Here is a 15,261-nt window from a genome sequence, read left to right as displayed (position 1 = left end):
GATTTTTTTTAGTTTTCATAAATTGAAATAAATTTATTATATTTTTGTGAAAAAATAAAATGGAAAAATCCTACATAAGTGTGAAAAAATTAGGGCAGCCGAATTATCAAAGAAATAAAAAGAAAAACCCTAGATCGGCTCATTAGAAAGACAGTGATTCACAAGCTTTTTCTAAGGATCAAATCTATTCACGGTTTCCCTTAGCAATCAAAGACTTGCGCAGATTTGAATTTGCAATTGAGACAACCAATAGTTTCTCCATTTTGGAGAAATTCGAAGAAAAGCAGCTTCAAAGCCATCAGAGTCAATAGAGGGCTCATTTACAACATAGACATTTAAATTTCAAGACCGAAATTCCACCTTATTTCTCAAGCCAATTAGGTAGTTTTAGATTTCATACATTTTTTACCATTGATAGCTTGGAAAACCAGTTTAGGGTTTTCAATTTGACTAAATATGCATGTCCTCATTTTCACAAGATTTCCCCAAAACCTATTAGTTTAGATCCTCATTGATCTATTGAACTGTGTCATTTAGATAGGTCTAGGATTAACCCATCATCTGAAATTCCTTCCCTGAGATCATATATTCCCCCTCATTGTTGCCCTACAATTGCATCTGCTCGCTCTCCATCAAACCCTAAGTGATATCCTAGCCTCCAATCTCTGTCAAAACCTAAAGATGATTGTATAATAATCTCCAATAAGGAAGTCAAAGATTCTTGGCTTGAATGTTGAAGTGTAAGAATTTTTGTGGTTTGGAATGGTTCTAAGAAAGATTTCCCCCTTCTCTCTAATTGGCTCGAAGAGAATTGTGGTGAATAGGTAAGTATCTTTCACTTTGCAAATAGAATTCTCTATTTGCATTGTTTGGATGAATCTGTTAAAAAAGAGTTTATTTTAGTATCTGAATGTTTCTTTAAAGGTCATGTCATTAAATTTATAGAATGGTCTCCCGATTTTAAATTAGAAGGGTTAGATTTTATGATTCCAAATTGGTTTACTATTCAATCTTTACCTCTAGAGCTTCTCCAAATAGACATACTTAGGCCTTTAGGATCTTCTTTGGGAGAGCTTATAGGTATTGATTCTACATTTTAGTGTTGCAATAATGTAAAAATGCTTATCAAAACCAAGTTTAATCAGTCAACATAGATGCAGAGGAAAGTGATAACTAAAAAAGCCACATATGATCTAACACTGCAAACCTTCGAAGGTAAAATATTAGAAATTATAAGATTGGATGATAATAACAAAATCAGATTCAAGATTCTACCTCTCACTTTAGATTTCAATAGCAAATTCCCATGGATAAGAATCATGAGAAAGTGAAGGAGTCAAGAGAATATGGATCAAAACATTTCCACATCTTCTCATGAGAAGTTTGAGTTCCATACAAAACCTTTTTGCATAAAAGGGATAGACAATGGAAAGACAGGTGAATTTCTAGCATAAAAAGTTAAGCTTAAATCAGTCATAGTGGCTGATCACAAGAACTCAGAATTGAAAAAAGATGATGAGTCCAAGAGGAAACAAAGAGCTAAAGGAAAGGAAAAAACTTCAAAAAGTAGTATGGGATAGAGTATGATAGTAGTATATGACAAAGCTAGGAAAAATAGTGGAAACAGAGACTTGCAACATTCACAGGAACAAATGACATGCAATGAAAAGGAAATGGAAAATTTAAATCCCTTGGCAGACAAGCATAAGGAATTAAACTCCCCTCTTAATGGAGTTTCTACATAAATTAAATTGAGTCCTTCATGTGAAGATGTCAAAGACAAAGAAAACTCAAGTTTATAGCAAGCAAAGGAAGCATGGGATAATAAAGAGAGCAACATTGAAGAAAAAGAGAATTCTATGTTATTTGACTCAAATGAAAAAAATGAAGATGAATATCAAACTCAGAACAAAAAGAACAAGATAAAACACTGTCAGATGTAGAAGTAGATGTTGGATGACAAAGAAGTAACTCCAGCCTCTCATAGCTTATATAAGTTTTGGCAAACTCCAGTAGTCTCAATAAGCTCTCCATTTACACTGGTCAACAACCAGAAAGGTAAGGAAATCAGTTCAAAGAAAGCAGATAAACCTCTTATAGAGAAAGTTCAAGATTTCTTGAAGAAGGATATTATCTTGGACCCAATAGTGGAGAATATGAGTACATCTAAATCAGAAGAAAATAGTCTTAATCTACTAACTAATGAGTTAATTCAGGTATTCAGTTTTGAGAATATTCATAAAAGTTCTAAAGCTCAGAAGGAAGATTTAATTTAGAAGATTCTTAAAATAGGAGGTAATAATTATACTTGTGAAAAGAGACCTATTAATCATTGAGAATGAGGATAATAATATGAGTCAATCTTAGTTTAAAGAGTATGGAATAGCTACAAAGTAGAATGATAAAAGAGTAATGATAGTAAAACAAGCTCAGATACAGCTTTGGAAAATCATCCTGGTCTAATAAATCAGATATTAAGAGAACTTGAAAATGAAGAAACTGAAAGGAACTATTGTAATAAGAATACCACTGTTCAGAATGTGGAAATAAATTTAGACCAACTTGGGATTCAAATGAACCAAGAAGGTCTTAAATCACCTAAATGTGGCAAAGTGAAAGGTAAAAGAGGAAGAAGATCCTTAAAGGAACTCAGGGAAGCAGATGGGCATAGCAAAGAACAACAAAAGATAGACTAGCTATTTAACATTGGGAAGGGGAAGTGCCTTCCCGAGGAGCCATGAAGATCACAACATGGAATGCTAGGGGTCTTAATGCTCCTAGTAGAAAAAGGTTACTAAAACAGAACCTTAAAAATTTTGAATCTGATATTATTTTAATTCAAGAAACAAAACAAAATAAGATAGAAGGTGATAAATTAGATAAGATGTTAGGTCTCTGGAATACTGTTTTTCAAGAGTTAGCTCAGGCTTTAGGGTGCTTAGGAATTTTTTGGAACATCGAGAAGGTTTCCATAGACATTTTAAACAGTAGCAATAATTGGATTAGTGGTAGTGTACAGGGTTTAAAATCAGATCTTAAGTTTCTTCTCATTAATGTTTATGGTCCAATTCGTAATCTAGGCAAAAAAGTAGTTTGGGAAGATATCACCAAATTTATGAATAATTTAAAGGGGAGTTTGTTTTTAGTAGGTGGAGATTTTAACACAATTTTAAATATTAATGAAAAAGTAGGCAATAGTCAACAAATCTCTCAAGTAGCCAAAGATTTCAAAGAATGGTGTGATACTCATAACATGATTGATATCCTAATCAATAATGGGATTTTCACATGGAACAATAGGAGAAAAGATTTCTCTTACATTGCCGAAAAACTAGATAGGTTCTTGATCAAAGGTGATTTGGATGTTAACAATTTGAATTTTCAATCTTCTATGTTGCTGATTGCGGGGTCTGATCACTACCTAGTTAGATTCAAATTCTCAGAGCCACATAAACCTGCCATGAACCCATTCAAATGTGAAAAAATGTAGTTCTTAGACCCCAGTTTCATCAATAATATAAAAGAATGGTGGCACAAGACAACTTTGAAGGCTCAAAGATGTTCATTTTTGTCGCCAAATTGAAAATGCTTAAGGAATGGATTCTTAGGTGGAATAGGGAACACTTTAACAATATCTTTAAAGAAAAACTAGATATAGAAAAATAACTAAAGGATTTAAACTTAGAAGTTATTAAGAAAGGAATGAACAATGACAGTTATATGTTAGAAAAGGAACTACTAGCGAAGCAAGAGGATATACTGTCCAAAGAATAAATTTTTTGGAGACAAAAGACAAGAGAGAGATGGTTAGATGAAGGGGATCAGAATATGAAATACTTTCACAATTCCACTTTGTACAATAGATCAAAGAGTAAAATATCCTATATTAAAAATCACTTAGGTATCTTAACTGATAAACCAAGTGAAATTGCAGATACCTTCATAGAATACTTTCAAAATATCTTAAATAATTATGAAGGGTCAAATAGAGCAGCACAAGCTAATCTTCTCAAAGTAATCCCAAAAATTCTTACATCAGAAGATAATAAGGTTCTAAATAAACCTATTACTTTGGAAGAAGTCAAGTCAATAGTCTTTAACATGAACTCTGATAAATCTCCTGGCCCAGATGGTTTTCAAGCCTTCTTTTTCCAGAAGTGTTGGGATATTATTGGTATAGATCTCTGGAAAGCTATTGAAGCCTCTAGAAATGGTGGTGCTCTTCTATCAGAGATCAATCATTCCTTTCTTACTTTGATACCCAAAAAATTGGATCCTGAGACCCCAAGAGACTTTAGACCAATTACTCTTTGTAACATTGTTTACAAAGTGTTTTCTAAGGTCTTAGCAAATAGACTTAAGGCTATCCTTCCAAAGATAATATCAGAGGAACAAATAGGATTTGTCTTGGGTAGATCCATTCTTGATGGCATTATTACCATTCAAGAGACTATTCATTCTGCTTGCAAGAACAAAGCAGCTTGCATGTTTATGAAACTAGATATTCAAAAAGCATAGGATATGGTTGATTGGTGGTTCCTTTACAAGGTTCTTGAAGCTTTTGGGTTTTCTCATCAGTGGATCAATCTTATTTTTAAATTCATCTCCTCCCCCAAAATCCCTATCCTTATTAATGGAACACCCAAAGGTTTTTTTGATATATCTAGAGGTATCAGACAAGGAGATCCATTATCTCCTTTTCTCTACATCATCATGGCAAAGACCTTTGGGAGAGCAGTGGCAGATGCTCATAAGAATCAAAATATGAGAAGAACCTCCTTATAGCAATATCGTGAGAATGCTCGAAATAACAGAATACAAAGTGATAGCAGAACTCAGAATAAATCTATTGATCGCAGGCCACTTCGAGGGGGTAACCTCCTTTGAGCAAGCTCAATACAATAAATTCGTCCGTGCCCATCAAGGGCCTCAACCTATTCTTATATACTGGGTACGATCTAGAAAAGTAATACTACCTATGCATGTGGGATAATAAAATAAACTCACGGGACGACTTACAAAGCATATGCGTCCAACAACTCTACTCTAACAAAATAAACAGAAGGAACACACAGGTTCCTAACATCCCCTCTCCCTTAGAAAAAAGCTTTGTCCTCAAAGCTTAAGGTGTGGAAATTGTTGTTGAATCTGAAGAAGGGGTTCCCAGGTAGCATCCTCTGGTTGCATGCCATGCCACTGAATCAAGACCTCAGAGATGGAGCGAGAGCGAAGCTGGCGAGTGCGCTGGTCAATGATTGCCACCGGCTCCAGGATAATGGATCCTTTCGTATCCATTTCAGGGAGAGTAGTTTGTGCTCTGACAGTGGTACCCAGAACTTTCTTTAGACAAGAAACATGAAAGACTGGATGAATGCGGGAAGAAGGAGGAAGTTCCAGTTTATAAGCAACTGAACCAATCTTCTGCAGAACCTGATAAGGCCCATAAAATTTTGGGGTCAGCTTATGATGCCCTTTCAGCTTTAGGGAGGATTGTTTGTATGGCTGTAGACGAAGAAAAACCATATCCCCAACTTGAAATGAGCGCTTAGAACGGTGTTGATCTGCTTGTTGTTTCATCCGATTACGGGCCATGTGAAGATTATCCTGTAAGGTACGAAGAATCTGATCCCTGCTGCGGAGAACTATGTCAACTGCCTGGACTGATGAGCTGTTGGGAGTGTAGGGAAGGAGCACTGGAGGTGCCTGACCATAGACTGCTTCATATGGAGTCATTTTAGAGGCAGTGTGGTAAGAGGTATTGTACCACCATTCAGCTAAAGGGAGCCACTTGGCCCACTGATGTTGTTGTTCGGAAGTGAAGCAACGAAGATAAGTTTCCAAGCATTTATTGACAATTTCCGTTTGACCATCAGTTTGTGGGTGATAGCCCGAACTCATCTTCAGTTTGGTGCCAGTTTTCTGAAACAGTTCAGTCCAAAAATGACTGGTAAAAGTTGCATCACGATCAGAGACAATGGAAGAAGGGAGTCCATGAAGACGAAATATCTGGTCCATGAAGATTTGTGCAACAGAGGAGGCAGTATAGGGGTGGCTGAGGGCACAAAAATGACTATATTTCGAGAGACGATCAACCACAACCAAGATCACTGTCTTGCCACCGGATTTAGGAAGCCCTTCAATGAAATCCATAGAAATATCAGTCCAAATCCGTGTAGGGATGGGCAATGGTTCGAGCAAGCCAGGAAGGAGGGTCGTTTCACCCTTGTGGCGTTGGCAAGTATCACATTCAGCCACCATCTGTTGAATCGTCTGTTTCATTCCTTTCCAAAAGAAGTTTCTCCTTGCTCGCTCATAAGTTTTGAGGAAGCCTGAGTGCCCTGCTGAAGGAGAAGCATGGAGTTCATAAAAAATAGCCTGATGTAGAGCTGGGTTCTGAGGAAGCACTAGCCGACCCTTGTATCGAAGAGAAGCACCATCCCAAGAGTAATGTGGTATAGCAGAAGGATTATTGGCTAGCTGGTGAATGATTTGAGATAAAGAAGAGTCACTGTCATAGCCCTGCTGAACAGACGCTAACCAATTGGGAATGGGCTTAGAAATAGCGGAAAGGGAAGCTTGATTATCAAATGTGCGAGAAAGAGCATCTGCCACAATATTCTCCTTACCCTTCTTGTAGGTGATCTCATAATCATACCCCATGAGTTTGCTGACCCATTTCTGTTGTGTAGGAGAGGATACCCGTTGTTCCAGGAAGTATTTCAGACTTTGGTGATCGGTTCTGATGCAAAAATGACTCCCTAAGAGGTATGGCCGCCACTTCTGTACAACATGCAAAATAGCCATCATTTCTTTTTCATAAGTAGAGAGGGCTAGATTCTTACCAGAGAGGGCTTTGCTAGTGAACGCAATAGGATGGTCATCTTGCAGGAGAACAGCACCCAATCCATTGCCGCAAGCATCACTCTCAATAGTGAAGGGTTTGGAAAAATCTGGCATCGCGAGAACAGGTGTACTGCACATAGCCTGTTTCAGTTGTTCAAATGCAGTCTCAGCAACAGGGGTCCAGGAGAAGGCATCCTTTTTTAACAGAGCTGTCAATGGTGCTGCAATTTTCCCGTAATCTTTGACAAACTTGCGGTAGTAGCCAGTCAACCCCAAAAGGCTCTTGAGAGTTTTAGGATGCGGCCAAGTTTTCATGGCATCTATTTTTGTAGGATCCACCCGCACTCCATGGTGTGCAACAATATGCCCGAGATACTCCACTTCCTCCTGGCCAAACACACATTTAGATAGTTTTGCACAGAGTTGATGATCAGAGAGAAGTTGCAAGACAAGCTCCAGATGATGGAGATGCTCAGCCCAAGTTTTGTTATATATGAGGATATCATCAAAGAAGACTAGAATGAATTTCCGGAGGTATGGTCGAAATATGTTATTAATCACTGCCTGAAATGTTGAAGGAGCATTCGTGAGGCCAAAGGGCATGACTAAAAATTCATAGTGACCATCATGTGTGCGGAAGGCAGTTTTAGGTATATCCTCCTCATTAACCCGAATTTGATGATACCCAGAACGAAGATCTAACTTGGAGAAAAAATGAGCCCCATGAAGTTCATCAAGAAGTTCATCAACAACTGGAATGGGAAACTTGTCCTTTATAGTGAGATGATTAAGTGCTCGGAAATCAATGCAGAGTCGCCATGACCCATCTTTTTTGCGAACAAGCAGAACTGGAGAAGAAAAGGAACTGGTACTAGGGCGAATAATACCTTGCTTCAGTAAGTCACGGACAAGTATCTCGATTTCGGTCTTCTGATGAAATGGGTAGCGGTAGGGCCTGATGTTGGGCGGAACACTGCCAGGAAGGAGCTGAATACGGTGGTCCTCTGGACAAGAAGGAGGTAATCCCACAGGTTCAGCAAATATACCAGAATACTTGTCCAAAATGTGTTGGAGATCGGCAGGAGTGCTAGAGACTGCTGATGGCTGCATCTGAATGGAATGGAGCTGAGCGATGACACCATGTGAATTCTTCTTAAGAAGTTTTTCCATACGGTGTGAACTGATGATGCTGAGAGACCCTGGTTGTAAGCCTTTCAAAGTGTGTTGGTGCCCCTCGGCTGAAAACTGCATCCAAAGTTCAGCAAAATCCCAGAGAATGGGGCCAAGAGTGCGTAACCATTGGGCACCCAAAACCACATCACAGCCACCTAAGGGTAAGGCAAACATGTCAGAGCGCATGTTATAATCTCCAATAGAGAGACGCACATTGCGACATTTCCCTTTACAAGGTAAAGTGCCCCCATTGGCAATCATGACTTCAAAGCTAGAGCAGGGATGGATAAAGCAATCAGCCTGTTTGGCTATTCGTGGATCAATGAAGTTATGAGTGCTACCAGAATCAATGAGTATAGTAAGAGGGATCTTCTTGAAGAAACCCTGGACCCGCATGGTTTGTGGAGTAGTGACTCCTGCCAAAGCATGGACAGATATCTCTGGTGGAGCTTCTGGGGAAGGAGGTTCAGGCTGGTGAGGCTCAACCTTAGCATCCACTGTTTCCTGAGCATCTACATATTCTTCCAGTTCCGGTGGAGAATCCACATCCAAGAGATAGAGCTTTTGCTGAACACATCTATGGCCCCGAGACCATTTCTCATCACAATTATAACAAAGCCCTTTGTCTCGCCTAACTCGCATCTCTGTTTCAGACAAGTGCTTGATCGGAGTAGTTCTGGGAGCTGGTATGACTGGAGGGTTGTGAGAACCTGTATTTCTGAATGGAACAAAATTAGATCTGGAGCGTTGTAGAGCACTAATCTTGTCTTCCGCTAACTTAGCCAACCCAAGGGCTTCCATCATTGTAGTAGGTCGAAACATTTTGACTTCTGAGCGAAGTGCATCCTTCAGACCACTGACAAAACAACTACGGAAGAATTCATCAGACAAGCCCTCTGTCTGATTAGCTAATTTTTCAAACTCTGTCTGGTATTCTCTTACAGTGCCTGTTTGACGCAATTTAGTGAGTGCTCCTGTGAAATCATCAAAGGAACTAGGGCCAAAGCGCTCCAAAATGAGGGTGCACAATTCGCTCCACGTTGGGCCTACATTAGCCTTGATGTACCAACGGAACCATTGAAGAGCTTCATGTTCCAAATGAAAAGATGCAAGGGAGACTTTGTGGTTATCCAAAGTATTATGCAAGCTGAAATACTGCTCTGCCCTATAGATCCATCCAGTCGGATCAGAACCATCGAAGCGTGGAAAATCAAGCTTTGGTCCACGAAAATTGCCAGAAGAGGACCCAGTATCTCCTGAATGGTTTCGGCTCATGGCTGACTGCTGAAAGTTAAGACCCAGAATTTTGTCATCCAGATCTTGAAGTCTAGTTTTGAGGGATGCAATTTCCTCTTCCATGATTTTTGCTCCTGTACGCGTAACAACCATAAAACAAGGTTTTTTTTTTTTTTTTTTTAGTTACGGCAAACTTGGATTTGGGTAAAACTCATATAGGAAATGGGTGTTCGACGGGTGGTGGGAGACTATCTAGGGACAAGGGAAAAAGAAAAATGAGGGTTTCAAGGGTAGGGAGGCGAAATGAGGCGAACAGTCCAAGAGGGATAAGGGAGCAAAATGAGGAATTGAATCTTGTGGCTCAGTTTGGTGGCGATTGGATGAGAGGTGAAAAAGATAGGGCAAACCCTAAAATTAGATAAATGAGGGATTTAGGGCTTTGATATGTAAAATTTGGGGTTGGGTCGCCAAGGAAGGAAGTATGCGAAATGATATTGCAGACGTTCTGCGGAAGTATGAGCAGAAACAGAAAGCAAACAAGGAAGCTACGACTAAAAAACAGAAAAATTTTTACTCTTTTTTTTTTTTTTTTTTTTTTTTTTTTTAATAATTTTTCTGAACAGTCGACTTAGAAAAATTCACTCACAGACAGAACAACTGAAAAGAGTTATTGCAATAACAAGAGATATTAGAAGTGAGAGGAACCTGAAGGCCACGACAGAAAAAAAAATTTGATGTAATTTCCACCCAGCGAGCCCAAGAGAGTGCTCTGATACCAGATGAGAAGAACCTCCTTATAGCAATATCGTGAGAATGCTCGAAATAACAGAATACAAAGTGATAGCAGAACTCAGAATAAATCTATTGATCGCAGGCCACTTCGAGGGGGTAACCTCCTTTGAGCAAGCTCAATACAATAAATTCGTCCGTGCCCATCAAGGGCCTCAACCTATTCTTATATACTGGGTACGATCTAGAAAAGTAATACTACCTATGCATGTGGGATAATAAAATAAACTCACGGGACGACTTACAAAGCATATGCGTCCAACAACTCTACTCTAACAAAATAAACAGAAGGAACACACAGGTTCCTAACAAAATATTTTAGGCATTATTGTTACCAGAAATATGCCCAACATCACACATCAAAAATATGTTGATGATACCATTCTGCCTAGCAAAAGTACTATTGTTGAGGCCCTTGGTCTAAAAAATATTATTAAATCTTACATGGAAGCCTTAGGACAGAAAGTGAATGAGTTTAAATCTGAGATCTATTTTATAAATACAAGAACTAAAATAGAATTGCAGATATGCAAGATCATGGGTTACGAAAAGAGGTTTTTCCCCTGTAAGTACCTAGGAATTTCCCGAGAGAAAGGTCTAAAATCTAGTAAGGTTTGGTGTTCCACCCTAGAAAAAATGGATGCAAGGCTTGGTAGTTGGAAGTACAAATGGTTGACAAAGGTTGGAAAAAGTATAAAGATCAAATCAATTTTATTTTCCATTCCAACCTTCTCATTATCTTGTCTTCCTCTCTCCAAGCGGCTTCTTCTCAAATTTGAATCTAAACTTAGGAATTTTCTATGGAATGATTGTGAAGAAGACAAAAAATTAGAGCTCATCAAATTGGAGAATATTTGTAAACCTAAGGACGTGGGTGGGTTAGGGATTAAGAATTTACAATGGCAAAATGAAGCCTTATGTGCCAAATTAATTTGGCGTCTCTATAGGGAAAGAGAACAGAAATGGGCTAAGATTCTATACAACAAATATCTCAATGTGGATGATCCCCTTTCAATTTTTAGGATGAAGACCCTTCCTAGAGGTTCTGAGAGTTGGAATTTTATTATAAAATATCATCATTCAGTTTGCAAGTATTTGAATTGGGATGTAGGTAAGGGCGATGATGCCTTATTTTGGGAAGATTCTTGGGATGGGCATCCTCCGCTTCATCATAATTCTTTCTCTAAGGATCTCAAAGAAAATTTAATTAACTTGTGGGGAAACAAAGTTTGTGATTACAAGATAAAGGTTATTTCAGAAGATAAATCTAGATGGATGTGAAAATCTCTGTATGGTTTGGATTTGGACTCAAATGTGACTAAAGCTTTCAAAAAGTTATTAGTAGATAGGAGGATTAAGCAATCAAAGAGGAAAGATGAACTTATATGGGTAGCCTCAAATGATGGGAAGTATAGTGTAAAAATTGTTATAAGGCTTTGATTCATTCTCAAAAATGGGTCAAAGTGGATATTCCACTTAAACTCTACTGGGATTTTGTATGCCTTCCAAAAGCAAGATTCTTTTTGTGGATGGCTATTTAGAATAGAACCTTGACTGCTGATAGGTTAGGTAAACTTGGTTTTCAAGGTCCTTCGAGGTGTGTGTTATGTAAACAAAGTAGTAAAGACTTTGATAATCTTTTATTCAATTGTCCATTCTCCCAAAGATGTTGGGAATGGCTCAAACACATGTTAGGATGGTCAATGCCTTTACCAAAATCATTTATTGATCTCCTCAAAGGATGGCCTTCAAATCTAGTTAATGACATTTATAATAAACAATGGAACATTTTCCCTTCCATCATGGCATGGGAAATCTGGAAGGAAAGGAATTGATGTATTTTTCGTAACATACAAATGTAGCCTGAAGAGTTAATATTAAAGATAGAAGCTAGCATAGTTGAAATAGTTAATTCACATCTAAGAAATGCCCAGAAAGAAGAAGGATCCTTTTCTAATTGGGATGGTCAAATGAAGAAGAATTGGCCAAAATTGATTAATCCTCCTCTTCTTTATGTTAAGAAGAGTAAGGAGGCTAGAGAAAATTGTAAATGGACACCGCCTCCGGAAGGATGGGCAAAACTCAATTTTGATGGTGCGACCAGAGGTAACTTGGGTACAACAAGAATTGGTTGTATCATAAATGATGACATAGGTCATTGGATAGCTAAAAAAGCCATGCCGATTCAACCTATGTCCAATAATCTGGCAGAATTAGAGGCTTTGGATCAAGGTCTGTTGTTGTGTCATAAGTTAGGACTATCCAAAGTTATCATAGAAGGTGACTCTCAAATTATTTTAAATGCAATTAGAAAATGATTGACCCCAAATTGGGTCCTTAATTCTAAGTTAAAAGAAGTGTTGGTACTTCTTGATCAGTTTGCAGATAGTAGGATTTGCCATTTTTTTGAGAGGGCAACTAGAAGGCTAATTATTTAGCAAATTTGGGGGCTAATGGAGTCAATTCCTTGGTTTTTAAAGATGTTCCTTCTATCCCTAGTTTTTAGTTTTATTGATTTAATTTTATTTCCTTGTTTTTCTATCCTTTCTATCATAATTTCTATTTATATATATAAACACACACACACACACACACACACACACACACACACACACACACACACACACACACACACACACACACACACACACACAGTTTTAAGCTATGTTTATTAATATGAGTTTAGCTATTAAATTTAGATACTGATAGTATGTAGTTTAAAGAATTTTGCTAGTCTTATGATTAACCAGTTTTTTGGCAAGAAAGTTAGACAAGGATGTTCACACCTGATAGCTATGAAAGATTGTAAAGAAAGTGATGAAATCTCTTCAAAGAGACCTTGCTATGTATCAAGGAGCTTTATGCTCAAATTCTTGTTTAAATTTGATGCAATATCTAAGATAATAATTTGACTGAGGTATGCCCCTTTTATGATGTAATAATAAAGGACCATGGTCCTGGGCTAGATTGGAGGTTTTCTTTCCCCGTTCTTTCCTACCAGTGCCCGTTTGAATGATGGATTGCTATTGTACTTATTATTTATTCTTATTAATAAAATTAACATGTCCATTGGTTGTTTACCGATAAAAATAAATAAATTATATTTTTAATTTAAAAGATATTCAATCTTTTAAAAAAAAGGTCTATATATTTAGTAATTTATTTTCTTATTATGCTAATTTTCAAATAAAATACTGTCCAAGAAACCTAACCTTATTTTTCTTCAAATTATTCTAGAAAATTAGATGTTTTATAGAGTGAGTGGTGCCTCTAAATGCCTCCATTACATTTCCTCATGGAGTGCCCCTCTGATATTTTAGAAAATGACAATTTAAGTATTCATTTTGAATAAGTTGCATAGGACAATAGATTTAGTGGTCTATGTTCACTTTCAAAGAACTTGAAAAAGCAACTCAACAAACCTAATATTGTTATCTTAGAGACTACCTATCTTTTATCTTTAAACTACTTTGACCTCACAATCATTATTAAAACACGAGCTCTTTGTGAGCTAGAGTCCCTACCTTTTGGCTAGAAAACTTCTATGTTTCTTATTTTTAGGTGAAAAAACAAGTCCAACTTCAAAGCAGTTTGCTAAATTTGTTTATCATTCTAAGCCGGTGTAGAAGAAGCATATATAATGTATTATACAGATCATTAAAGTAGACATTGAAAGTGACATTGATCTGATATATTTCCAATTTTAAGGCAGTCTTCAATAGAAAGAAGTAAACAATTGAAAGCAATGTGCATCAAACATTTTGAACAAACAAAATTTCCTCATTCTAAGTTACCAACACAAACATTTTGGTAAATCTATGAGATGGTGTAAGGAAGCCATATTTCTATTATATTGTGTTGTAATAAAATTGATTATTTATATTTAATTAAAATTAATCATATATTTATAAACACAAATCATTTAAATGAATTCATCATTATATGTAAATTTCCTAAAATAGGAATTTTTTTAAAGAACATTGCACATTCCCATAACATAATCTTTATTGAAAAAGAAACTCATATAATCTATTAATCAATGTTTTGCAAGAGATGGACCAAATTTAATGTTTTAAAAAATAGGACTAAAATGGATGAAGAGAAAGATATATTTTATAGATCTACATATCATTTGGACAAAACCCACCTTTCTTTTTAGAATATTTATAAATTGTGAGAAAGCAAATTTAGGTCTTGATATTAAATCACAAATGAATAATCATGCTCTTTCAAAGTTTTAAGAGTGTTTGGTCTCAAACAAATTTTGCATTTTAATGATGGATCACAGAGTGTGATCCAAAATGTTGATGCTAAAAAATACTCACACAATCGAATCTAGAAACAAAATAACATATACAAATGAATTGTGAAAACTTGATAATGCTAATTTTAAAAAACCACTAAAATTTATTAATATTGTTGATCTCTCATATTATTTAGGTCCAAGTTTCAATTTCTATCATCTATCTTTTAATTGTGAATTTGTAAGATTCATTATTTCTTTTATTTTAATTTTTTTCTTTGATTTTTTTTAGTTTTTCATAAATTGAAATAAATTTATTATATTTTTGATTTAAAAGATATTCAATCTTTAAAAAAAAAAAGTCTACTTATTTAGTAATTTATTTTCTTATTATGTTAATTTTCAAATAAAATACTTTCTTCAAATTATTCTAGAAAATTAGATGTTTTTATAGAGTGAGTGATCATGCCTCTAAATGCCTCCATCACATTTTCTCATGGAGTGCCCTTTGATATTTTAGAAAATGACAATTTAAGTAATCATTTTGAATAAGTAAGTTGTGTAGGACAACAAATTTAGTGATCTATATTCACTCTTAAAGAACTCAAAAAAGAAACTCAAAAAACCTAATATTGTTATCTTAAAGATTGCTTATCTTTTATCTTTAAACTACTTTCTTTTATTAAAAAAAAAACAGAAAAAAGAAAAAAGAAATTTATAAATAGTCATTTTCTATTAATAATTAATCACAATCATTATTAAAACAAGAGCTCTTTTCGAGTTGGAGTTATTTTTGGGTGAAAAAACAAGTCCAACTTCAAAGCAGTTTGTTAAATTTGTTTATCATTGTAAGCTGGTATATAAGAAGCATATATAATGTATTGTACAGACCATTAAAGTAGATATTGAAAGTGACATTGATTTGATGTATTTCCAATTTTTAAGGCAGTAGTAAACAATTGAAGGCAATGTGCATC

Source organism: Cupressus sempervirens, chromosome 5 (assembly GCF_028749045.1).
Source record: "Cupressus sempervirens isolate cs-2001-9-10 chromosome 5, ASM2874904v1, whole genome shotgun sequence".
Lineage (NCBI taxonomy): Eukaryota > Viridiplantae > Streptophyta > Pinopsida > Cupressales > Cupressaceae > Cupressus > Cupressus sempervirens.
The sequence above is the reverse complement of the archived record's forward strand: the minus strand, read 5'-3'. Positions refer to the sequence as shown.